Source organism: Stegodyphus dumicola, chromosome 2 (genome assembly GCF_044657685.1).
Source record: "Stegodyphus dumicola isolate Sdum_Otavi_A_Nest chromosome 2, ASM4465768v1".
NCBI classification, from domain to species: Eukaryota; Metazoa; Arthropoda; class Arachnida; order Araneae; family Eresidae; genus Stegodyphus; species Stegodyphus dumicola.
In genome coordinates this window covers 202,717,709-202,730,893 of record NC_140769.1, presented here as the reverse complement: position 1 = coordinate 202,730,893, position 13,185 = coordinate 202,717,709, and positions in this window count along the sequence as shown.

Below are 13,185 nucleotides of genomic sequence, written 5' to 3'. Positions count from 1 at the left end.
CTATAATCCAAATGATTTTGAAATCCTTAAAAGTTTCTTGCAGGACTCAAGTCTAAACGAAATAGAAGGTCCAGAGACAACAACAACTATTCCACCACTCAAGAAACAGAGAAAAGAGAGACCTAGCCCTTCTACAACCCGGACGTCGGTATCAAAAAGAAAAAATAATTTTCAAACTCCAGCGTTTAAGAGAAACAAGAATACAGATGAACCGATTAAAGAAACCGTGGTAAAGAGAAAAACACCACCTACAAAGGATAGCAGGAGAAATTACACATCAAGGAGAACGCGCACACGGCCACAGAGTCAGGTGCCAGCAAGGCCGCCGTTCCGGAAACTGAAACGCCAACAGGAGGCACAAAAATACGAGGAACAGAAGAAATTCAAGAAGGACTCCAGACCGGAGGACGTCAAGACCAGCCGTCCCAGGGAAAAACGGAAATGCCAACAACCAGACGATTACTCCGCCAAGAGGCCAGCATGTAGAGGACGCAAAAGAAAAAGTAATGTGGACGACACTCGGAGGGCAGAAAGGAGAAGATTAACATCCATGAAACCTCTAACTTGGGACCAATTTTGCCAAAAACGAATGACGGAGTTTCAAGCATCGAAAACTCAAAGATAAGTTAAAACCTTCTATAATTTTTTTTTCTCTTTTGTTCCCAAATGTTATGCATAAGTACGAAGTTCTATGTTTTGACGAAAGTCAATATGTCTCGGTTGAGACTTAGTTTTGTTTTACTTTATTTAGCTAAGGCAAAAGTATTATTTTCTTTAAGTGTAAAAGCTAAAAACAAGCATTTTCTGTTGGTCGAAAGACTAATTCTGTTATGTTAAAGCCAAAATTTGGCCGAAGATAAAAATAACTTCGTATTCTTGTATTAATAAGAATTTTACTTTCAGTGCCGCCAGCTTGGCGAAGAATGAGTAAAGTAAAAATTTATTTTCTCTTATTCATTTTATGGTAAATTGTAAAAATCATATGTATTAAAATTTTGTAAATGTACGTAAATACTTGAATGTTATGTAAAAGTAGAATTTAGTCTAGAAGCATAAAATTGTAGATGCTAAAAGTGAATGCTTAAAAGCAATGAAGTCAAAATTTAAGTATTAAATTGTAGAGAAAGTCATGCTTTAGAGCGAAAGCCTGCATGTTTAAAGATGAATGAGAGGGAAGTTAGAATGAATGTGTTTTGTAGGGTTCTCCACCTACATTTGAATTTTTAAGAATATTAAAGTAGCTCATTGAGTTGTAGAATGTCGAGTAAGGTGTGTCTATTTGGTCGTTGAATTCTAACAAATCATGGTGGTTAGGGGAAGTGTTGTAAGACTAAAACACGAATATTCCCGTTTGACACCACACACGGTGGAGAGCCAGGGTAAAGTTAAATTAATGCTTGAAAAATTGAATGAATGTGAAGTAAGCAATAACTAAGAAAAACGAATCGTTTAAAAACAAAAATTTATTGTGTCAAGAAAGTGTACATTATAATGTATTTAGAAAGATACTGATACTTATTCCTTCCAGATGCTGGAAGGAAAGACCAAGATTGATTGATGAAGTCCAGGAGAAGTTGCTGTAAGAAGAGAGCTTTATAACGATCAACAGAATTTTAGTATACAATTTGTTACATAAGATTTTTTTTGTGTAAACGAGGTTCTCGCCAGTTAGTTCAGAATTAGAGAAACTTACAACAGGTCGTTTGTAGGACCTGCTTCCAAGTTTTCCAAATTCTGGCAGCGGCAAATGTAAGGTTTATATTTATTTTAACTAACATTTATTTTAAGTTTAAACAATCTTTCCTGTCAAGCCTTACTTTCCCCTGGAACTGCCAATGCCATAATATGTAAATTTTAGTAGAACGCGCAAGATTCAAATTATCAGCGGAAGTATTTTGATTTAAATAGAAAGGAAACAAGTTCGGTGTGTGATATTCTTACTTCACGAGCGCGGAGGTAGTTAGCGAGAAATTGAAGAACCCCGCGTTTCGGCCTATATGCTTGGCGGGAAGTAGTGTTAATCGTTCAAGTGAGCTTCAAGTCGGCTGAATTAGCAGCGGTATTGTAAAACGCGGTGAGTTAGTTATTTTAGAGAGCCTCGTAGTTAGAGTCTTGTCTTTAGTTTCTTTTCAGGTTATTATTTTTATTTGACCGCCGAGTTGACGCAGTCTGTGAGCGTCAAGAGCACGCAATTGTAATTTTTTACGTTGAATAAAAAGGGACTTAAACCCTTTACAAGACTCCGTGTTTTATCAAGTTTTCACAGTCACCTCTTGGTTGCGTGCAAGTTGGAGGCGCGCAACGTTACAGTTTGATGGTTTTGAAAATGTAAAAAAGCCCAAAAAATCATCACCTAATACAGCACGTGACCCTATCAAAGCTATCAAGGTTTCCTTATTCGATTTTACAAAAGAAGTTGCAGAGACATAGAGAAATAAATAACAAAGATGTTGAGCAGGGGACATACGGCAAGCAACTAACTGAGAAATTTTGGAGACGAGGTTCATTAAAATATTACGAGCGGAAGGACGGTGGATAGTTCAAGTCTTATTGTCCCAGACCAGGCCTGAAGAGTGATGATACCGTAAAAAAAGGCTCCTGAAAAGAGAGCCCTAGATGCTTGTTTACACCAAGGCCTAATGTTGTTGGGAGTAAAGGAGTATCCAAAAACAAATGTAAACCCCTATATGTTTCTCTTGAATAAAATAAATGCAGCAATTAAGAAAAATGAGTTATCATTACATAAAATATTCCTAAACAAACCAAAGCACACATATATAGCATAATTTCAATGAATCACAATTTTTGAAAAATTGGGCTGAGATGTAAAATTTGAAATTAAAGTTAGCTTTTCTTTACATGCTTGAATATTCGAATACTCGAATTTTTTTCTGCTCCTTATTCTTTTGAACTTCCTGCACATTTTTACACTACATGAGTAGTTTTAATATATGACTTTCATGTATTAAAAACTCCTCATATAGAGTAATGCTTCTAAGGTAGCTTTATAATAGCTGTAGAACAACTTAACTTTCCGCGGACCACATTTTTCTTTTAGTCTGTTCAGTGGAAATGACTGCTTTAAATATAGCTTCTAAATGTACTTTGATTGTTTCCTAATTATTTAACATCATTGCCACATTTAGAACAAACTGCAACAGCCACAACCTACAAATTAAAGAGTTTTGCTAAAATGCTGTCTTCAGTTGTTAATTTTCTGTTAATTACCATAAACGTTACCATAATATTTTCTGTTAATTACCATAATCTTATAAAAACGTTTATAGGCTTATTGTTCAAAATTGCGCACATATCTCATTATAATAAAGATGGTTTCAAAGATTTATAAGCTGGAATTTAAGAGAATGCTTGCTTTGAGATATTCTTTACCCTCTGAGTAATTCCTATATAGTGTTACGAATTTTACACAATGTAACATGAACGGCCTTCAGAAAGCGAAGCTTTGCCGGAACAGTAAAACTACAGGGACAAGTCTACTTAACATCGACGTAAATGAACGAAATTGGCAAGACATCGCCAAGCTGGAAATGGTCTTGACAATTAATTCATGTCGCCAAATTTGGCAAAAATTCGCCAAGAGTCACCCAAACTGGCGACATTGTGGGCCGTATCCTCCTACCGTGCGACGAGACATCGATACGAGAGTGACGTAACAAGCGACTCCTTCTCATTCGACTGCTACTAACGATTGAGCGAGAACTGGTATCCTCAAGCGTCTCTACCATGCAAAACGTTAAGGCTTTCGCCGATCGAAAGAGGTATTAGCTCCTCCTTCGCACCGCCCACATTTTGAAGTCATTCGATAGTACAACAATCAATGAGAAGACTTGTTGAAAAATAATCGTAACTTTTAATTTTTTTTTTTTTTTTTTTTTTTTTGTAAACAGATTTGTAAACAGCGCATCTTTTTCCATCTCTTTTTAGAATACGCCGTCATTCCGGATAACTTTTCGTCAGTTAGAGACATTTGTGTCTTTCATGGAAAATTTGTGTCTTTCATATAAAATAGTACCTTTCATGAAAGATACTATTTTATACACATCACACACATGCAGATTTATGTATTATTATTTAGATTGCTGTTATTCATTTCCCCAAGAAATTTGGGATCATTAAATAACTAAATTTTGTGTAATCTTGTTCATTTGAAGTTCTTTAGGCAGTTTTAAGTTTTTTAATCTAAGATATACAAAATTCGTTTATTATTATTATTATTTTACAGTTTATCATTCAAGGGAAAAATCTGCCTAATTCATACACAAATTTTTAGTTTAGGTCAGTGAATTTAGGTCCATGTATAACTATAATCGGTACGGTGATTGATCCCTATCTTTAACTGTAACGGTATCCTTTCCGGCCCTTATACAGGGTGGTTATAATTAAAGTGACCCTATTCAGAACCCATTAGAACCTGTTCTACTTCTTGAATTTTGATGACATTTCATATGCATGTTATATAGCATGGGAAAGCGATTTCTGCCATTAAAAAATATTTCAGATTTTGATCACCAGGGAGAAATGTGCGCCTAAAAAAGACAAAATAATCTGTCAGAATGATTACAATTTATTCAGTTACAGAATATGCTCAATGACATTCTCCATTGACATCACTTACGTGTTGAAAGCGCATTATAACGTGTTCAATGGTAATGTGAAGTAATTCTCGAGGGATTTCAGCAAGATGACGTGTAATTCTGGCTTTCAACTCAAGTCTTAATTCCTTCTCCATAAACACAGTTTGATAGAAAAACCCCAATCAGAAATCACAGGTATTTAAGTTGGGTTAACTAGGAGGACAGGCAACTGGTAAAGCTCTGGATATTACACGATTCTCGCCAAAGTTAGCGCGAAGCAGTTCTTTGTCTTGGCATCCAATGTCGGAAGTTGTTGCATCTTACGTGAAGACAGTGATCTTCAAACATTGCCGTTCCTCTAAAGCAGGAATGACTTGCTGTCGAAAGAGTTCACTGCACCATGCAGAACACGTAAGACCTTGAGGAGTGAGAGTTTCAAAGAAAAACGGTCCGAGGATAAAATCAGCAGTAAATCTACAACATGCAGTCACATAATCATAATGCAGTGGTTGTTGGTGAAGGTCATTAGGAGGTGAAGCACCCCATATGCGGCAATTTTAATTATTCACAGCTCAACCTAAAGAAAAATGCGCCTCATCTGACCATAGAATTTTCCAAAGACACTCGTCAACATTCATTCTCTCCAAGAATCGGTAAGCTAATTCAGAGCTTGTTCGGTGGTATTGAGATTGCAGCATTTACACTAAGAGTATCTTACACGGATACTATTTTAAAATGGATCGCAGAATTTTTCGTATTGTCGACCAAGGAATCGCCAACTCACGTGACATCGATCGAGCACTTGCTGAAGAATAGCGGGAGCTGGAGGCTCTTTCATCCACAGCAGTAGCGATTTCTTCAGTAGTTTCATTCGCAACCGGTTTCCGCTCTCTTCCTGGCAGCACTCTTCAAATTTCATAATCATCATCTTCAAACTATTCTTCGACATGGGCCCTTTTCGCAATCCCTTTAAACGACGATATTCACGCAATGCAGCTAAGCTATTGCTACAGTTCTGATAAAACCGTTTTACCAATATAGCTTTAAGGATCAAAGATCAAGGAAGTTAATTTATGGAGAGCGCTAGACTAGGCCTTTAACTCCGCATCATCAGAGATAAAATAATTACATTAAAAGAGAGGTTCATCAAATACGGGGAAAAATTTAGAAGCCTAATATAAAATAAAAGCTTTTCAGATAATGCCTTCCGCATGAGAAAAAAACGTAAAAACACATAGAAGGTCTTTTATATAAATTTCGTGTCTAAAAAGGGCCAGAATTCAATTTGGATAGAGGCAATCATCATTCAAAATTTAGAATAGAATTAAAAAGGTGCAAAAGATTTCCATGATTCTTGATATCAACAATAATTAAAAATCCTAAGTCACAAACAGACCGAATGAAAAGAGCTAGCGCGAAGTCAATGAATTTGAACTTGCACCCACTCGGAATAGCTGGGCGGAAGAGGCGAGGAGGCCGTTAGGCGAGTTTTAGAAGCAAATCATAACCTGATAATCATAAGCTGATGGAGAAGAAATTTTGGTCGCTATTCAATGCGATGTCTAAAGGCCAGATAAGAGCAACCCTTTAGGGGGTCGAAAGCAACCCGTTTAGCGGGTGAAAAGAAGCTTTTAAGACGTAATTAAGAATAAACTGCTGTCGCATGTGGCTGTCATGGAGGTAGGAAGTAAGATGGAGTAGTCCTAAACAGGTTTCCCTCGTACCCTGCTCTGAAGCACTGGCGATCCCTACGTGGTGACCAAAACATTGGGTCATTTACCATTAAGGTTCAATGGCTTTTGACGCGATCGGATGTAAATATTTTGTAATTACGTCGTAAATATACATATAAATGTATATATTTTCTTTTTCTACAACACTTCAGAGTCCTAAGTATATGAAAACAACATATTTTTAAACAACATTTCATTCTGAACGGAATTAAATGCTATACTTTTCACAGAACAGTTTTCTCAGAATGGTTTAATTTAAACGAAATATCTTCACAAGTTTTCGTTAATTACATTAGAAAAAAAATTTAAGGCAATTCGATTTTATTCGGTTAAGGTACAAAAATTAAGATCAAAGTTTATTGTATTATTAATATTAAAATTATGCATTATTTCTTTTCTATTTATAGAGCTTCTTCCTGAAATACTTTCTTAAATATGACATGATTTTTTTGCTTCTGAGGCATCTTTTAAATCGAAAAATATAAGTCAATTTATAATTAATGCTCTATTCGGTTCATTTTAAATTAGAGAATTATTAGAAATTAGCGAAATACTTTAAATAGTACTTAACTTTCTCTGAACCTTTCTGAAAGGGAATAAAATAAGGATTTTTTTTAAACTATTATTTAAAACTTGTAACTGAGTTATTATAAAATGTAAGGGGAATAATTCTTTTAATTATACTTATCAGATATTTTTTATCCTTAATTTCATCAATACATATTCCAAAACTCTTTATTACTTTCTTAAGTGCGCATCTCATAGCATTTGCTTTACAATATCTTATAATTAGATTTCTTCACAGTAACTTTCACAGTTGTTTATTTGTTTATAATTGAATAAATTCTTCACTTCAAATACATTTATAAATAATTTAATGAATATTTATGTATTTTGTTAAAGGCAGGTACATGCTTTTTGCAAGTACATGCATAAATACCCATACATATTTCCTATTTTTCATTTCCGGCATGTGCAAATCTTTAATTTCTGTGTATTCACTATATTTTTCGAGTAAAGTAATTTACACTAATTTAGCATACACCCGAAAGTTTTACATAAAAAATATATATGAATATAATTTGAATGACGGATTGCAGCATTTGATGGTAATTTTATTTTTAATTAACCCAAATAGGTAACACGTGTAAGCCCAAAGTGATTATTTTTCAGATATATAAAATTAAAACGATGAGTTTAAAACGAGCAGCAGTAAAGCCTCTCCTCTAAGAAAATTTAAAAGGTACGTTATAATATTATATAGATGTGAAAAATTTTATTTTATTTAAAACATTTTGTCGTTTGGAACATAAAATAAAAGTAGCGAATACTCTATCAAGGGTATCCAAAGACGTATACAATTTTAAAGGTACCGTAAGGTATTTTTCATTCTTTAAGCATAACATTTTTGTTAAAATCTATATTTTTGTAGTTCGCAGCTTAGAATTTTATAAAACAAATTCATAATCAAAATCACTGTTGTTAGTTATCGAAAAATAACCAAGATGTGATTTTTGCGTAAATGTCACTAAACTATACAAATTGCTATTATCCATCACACTATGAATGTTTCTTTCATGCGAAAGTGTCCCTTTTTCGATTTGTATGAAACTGTCGTGTGTCGAAATACTATCAGAACACTGTCAAGCGAGCTTCTGAATGTAAACAAAGAACACCCCATCTGGTGACCGAAGCTTCGAAGCAGTGCTTCACTTCTAGTGCCGGTTGGCCACTCCTTCCTTTCTTACCTCCATGGTGGCTGTAGAGATAAAGTTGTTCCTTGTTAAAGAGACGTTAAAAGACAAAATCTGCTCCTGCCTCTCGTGCAACAGCTTAAGAAACCTAGGTTGACGCTCAAAATTTGGAACTCCTCTAATTCACTATTGGCTCAAACATTATTAAAATTAAAAATTAGCCATCTTAAACCAAACTGGAATTTTCCTTAGCCAACTAGAACAGAGGTGATAAACCAAGATGTGATTATAACATAACAAGTCAAATTTTAAGATCAGTCCTCTCTTTCAAGACGACAAACCCTTTTTTCCCGCGCGTTCACAGGAATGTTTTCAATCGTAATTCAGTTAAACTTTCGACAGGTAATAAACATATCACATAGTTCTCTTCTTCAGAAAGGCCGAAAATATTTTCTCGCCTCCAAATCCGAAACACGTGTTCAACCCCCGCCAAAAACAAAGAGAAGAAAACACAGCTGGTCGCAAAGTGACCGCTCTGTGAGAACGGAAGTAAAACCCGTGCCGTTTAGCTGTATCAACTTTCTGCCAACCTAAAAGAGCTTTGCCGTAATCGAACGAAAAGTTTAAGCAATACTAAATAATAAAAATTAATTCTTCGATAAGAACATAACAAGTTCCCTATTCACAGTAAATTGATATAATCACTAAGAATTCTCTATTCACAGTAAAATAATACGTAGTAATTGTACACAACACAAATAATGGATAACAATTTCATAACAGTTCCTTATAGTGGGAAATGAAAAGGATGGGATTCTGAAGCTAAAGCCTGCTATCTTGCCGCTTCTCTGAGAGCAGACACAGCGAATACCGTTCAATCTCTGCCCAAAAACCAGAGGCTAGACTTTGTAGCTCTGTCCGACGAGAAGAGCTGAGCTTTGGAAAGAAGTGTTTAAAAGATTATAGCCGGCTTCAGTTAAAATCTCGTCAGCAGAAGCCCACAAAAACACTCCAGATACTCTTCCGGATGTTGGAAGGCTGTCTCACTTCGGTTTTTTGAACTGCCCAAAAGAAACAAGGGAAATCTTGTCCCTGTAGTACTTCGTCGATGGTATCCGGGATCCTGAGATACAAAAAGCTCTGCGAATGGGGGATATCAAGGATTTTAAAAGCTTTTTAGTGTATGCCATAAAATTCAAGGCAACCAGGAAGCAACTCGTAGAGACCGCGCCCAACCAGAACTGCTCATGTCCAGGAGCTAGTGGATAACTAACATCTTGTCCAGATGATTTAACGAGGCAAGTCAATGACTTAAGGCGGAATAGGGATGGCAATAAACCTACTGTAAAGTCTTGAGACTGCGGTTGTGAACGTCATGTACGATGAAGCTGCAGAACACTCAAATGCACAAAGCCGAGACCGCTCAACAGGAAGGAGGCAGAAAGCAAATTAATGGCTTCCTCGTGGAGCGGAGGTTTCCATATAGCGTGAAGCACAATTTAAAATGCCTTAGATTTCTGCAATAAGGGGCGGCAGTAATGGAATCGTCATCGTAGGACATACAAATGGAGTTCTTTACTATATCACTATCAATACTAGAGACAATGTTACCATCATCCAAAAAGATTTAGCTCAATAGATGGAGGGTAAACTCATCTGGAAGTCGCTCTGCTTTACCCTCCAGACTTTTTCCAGGGATAAAATCGACATCTATGAAAAGTTATAAGTTAACATCACGTTTGGAAGTGGTGTCTACCGCTGAATTGGCATCTGTGGCAAATATTACAAACCCTTAGATACTCGGTTCAACTTCCTCAGGAAATACAATTTTTCCTTGGACTTTAAAAACAATGGACTGCATTCTGCCGCTGAGAATATAAGCCTAATTGGAAATAAAGATGAAGAAGTTAAATCCATTCACCAAAGAATAGCTCAAGACGATATCACAATATCAACAAGAACAGAATTTTTACTACCTGGATGCATAGCTAAAAACAGAAATTTCCTCTACAGCATATTGAAATATCGCAAGAATTGTAACAGCTCGAAAGGAGTACTAGTAGTTACTGGCTAACCGCAGTGCTGTCCACAAGACTACCGCCTATTCTTCACCCCAGATATTTTTCGGTCGGACTTTCGGCTGCCTTATGATCTCTTGTTTGGTTGGAATGTGGATGTGCTTTCATCGCCTGAGGGGTAAATACAAGATCTGCAGGCACGGTTTGAAATGACGCACAATTTTGCTCGAGAGCGAGTCAGCTTGGTGACGGAAAAGATGAAGACTCGATACGACACGAAAGCTACAGGACATCGACTTCATGAAAGTGACAAGATGTGGTAAAGGAATCCAATTCGAATGAAAGAACTCTTTCCTAAACTACAGTCAACTTGGGACGGTCCTTACACAGCAAAAAGCAGACTGAACGACGTAGTACTTCGGATGAGCAAAGCCAAAAATCCTTGGACGTGCAGTCATTGGGAAGGGGGCAATATTACTAATTTTGTATGATGCAATGGCTATTTCCGCCAAGTAGGCGATTTGTCGCCAAATTTCGCAAGAAATAGTCAGACTTGAAAACATTTATGTCGGGTCCCTGTATAATTGTAATTGATCCCTATATGCAACTGTAAGCGCATCCGGCCCTTATATGCCACTTTAACCATATATATCTTCCAGTAATTTCGAGAAATGAAAGGTGCTAGCGATTTCTCGGCGGCTGGGGGGAAATTATAAGACCGGAAACAGCTGTAACTCTCAGATTAGGAGTAGTAAGAGAACTCTCCGTGCAAGTTTCACTCTTTAGATGTGGTTTGCATTGCAATGTGTTTAACGTTCTTAGTAGTCTGGAGTGGTAACTATTGATTCTATTCTGTTATACTGAGAAGGGCTGTACGAGTACTTTTGTGGACATTCCAGAACTGTAAAGTGTTTCTTTTGGGAAAATAAATTCTATCAAGCTATCATGAGTTCTGTGTGCATTCAATTCATCTGTGTGCATTCAATTCATTACGAACATGTACACATGCAAAAATATTAATATCCTGATTATGCATATTATCACAATGGCTACCTGCAAAGAGTATATGATCATTAAATAAATTTGCTAAACCCAAAAAAGGTACAACATTAACGTTTCTGAAGCCTTTCAAAATTACTTTGCCTTCTTTTATTATCATATTTCTTATCTAAAATATTTTTACATAATTATCTAATTTATTTTGAATTCTATCTTAAAAAATGTGTATGCTATTTGTAAAACTTTACACTAAATTACACATTAAAAATTTAAGCTCTTCAAATATGTAAATATGAACCATGAACATAGTTAAAAGAAAGACATAAGCCATGAACAGAGTTAAAACAGGAAATAAGTTTAAAATGAGTTAAACGAAATTAATGAGAAATTTTTATGCTGTAAATTTAATAACTATGATAAAAATGAAATAAAGCAATTAACTGAATTTTCAATGATAATGATTTACTTTGATCACTTTGGAAGACACAGATTTTGAATGCAAAATTACACATCCCTTTTCAAACAAATACATCCATAATTATATAAATATTATATTTCATATTTTAATGAAAGAAATTATGAAGAATTAATTACGAACAAAATATTTTTTTCACAAATAAAAATGATAAAAGATTAAAAAAAAAATTTTTTTTTATTGTTTTTAACTGTATTTGGTGTTCTACGTTTTTCTGTATTTTAAATTTTTAATTAAGAAGTTTTGAGTTTTTATGCATTTTTGCCCTGGGGCGAAGTGACAATTGAATTGATTGAATGAGAAATATACATCTAATCAAATTTCAGGAAATAAGTTTAAAATGAAGTGCAGCAAAAATGTGTATAATTTAATAGGTAGTACAAGGAGGTCATGCAGTGCCCACATCAGATTTTTTCAGTAGAGGTTTTTATAATACTACGTTTATGGAGTTCAAACTTGTGCATTTGCACAAATTAAATGCAAAATTTTGTTTCCGATAAATACTATATCCGTCAAATCGCGCTGACGTTATCTTTACTACAATACTATTTTATTTATTTAACTTTAATTTCAATTCCTTGTGTCCCACAACGAATACCCCGAGGCTTACATAAGTAATTTATAGAAACAAAATAAACAAATGTACAATAGCATGGTAAATGGGAAAAAAATTTAAAAATTAAGTAAAAGTAAAAAAAAAAAATAGTTTTAAAGGTTTCAGACTTAAACAGTTGTCCAAAATGATTTTTTAAATATTCATATGCTCTTACTGAGCTCGCAGTTTACCAGTCTGCTGTTGCACTCACTTCTGCTAACCCTTTTTTTTTTAAAGCTTTACTATTAAGCATCATTTTCTTCCCACAAATACAAATCAACAGCAAAATTACTAAATTTTTAAAAGTAGCATGTGCTTACAATGCCTGATGAAGGTATTGGCATACTTTTTTTAAATATTTTTAAGTCTTTTCTCAGTTTATAACCTTAATGTACAGTTTCCTTAGTAAGATGGCTGCCAAAACTGTTTTTTGTTTTTCTTTTATTATTAACTTTAATAAAATTATTAACTCAACAATAAAAAAGACAGACATTAAAAATTATTTTTCTTATTAACATTTTATGTGTTAAATTTATTAATTAAATATCACGTTCTTCGCCCTTACATCACATAAAATTGAATTGAAAAGCAAAATCACAAAATATTTAAAAAGAGCATATCTTTAGAATTTTCGCTAGACTGTCTCCATGGACAAGCACTGGAGATAAAAATGTTTATTCCATACAATGTTGCCACTGCTCGCTCACTTTCGAATAGTTGAGTTTGTTAAAAATTCATTACGGTTTAATAAAATGTGAAATATAAAGTCCAAAATTCAGATTTTCAAAGGCCGGGTTGAGGACTACGTTATTCAAAATTTGATGGCCCTAAGTACATTCGTTTTTCACAGTGTGAGAAACATACATACCTTCATGGAGATTCTTCATTATTTAGTTTAAAAGTAATACAGGGCAATAATATTTTGTGTCAACAATTTGAAAAATGCTTCAAACATTCTTGCTGCCAAATCCTGTTTCCAAACTAATAGCCTATTTCAGCTAAAGCCTTTTCAAGCTAAAAAATTATTTTGCAATTCAGCAGCTATATCAGAATTACAGATTAATCAGTTTTATCAG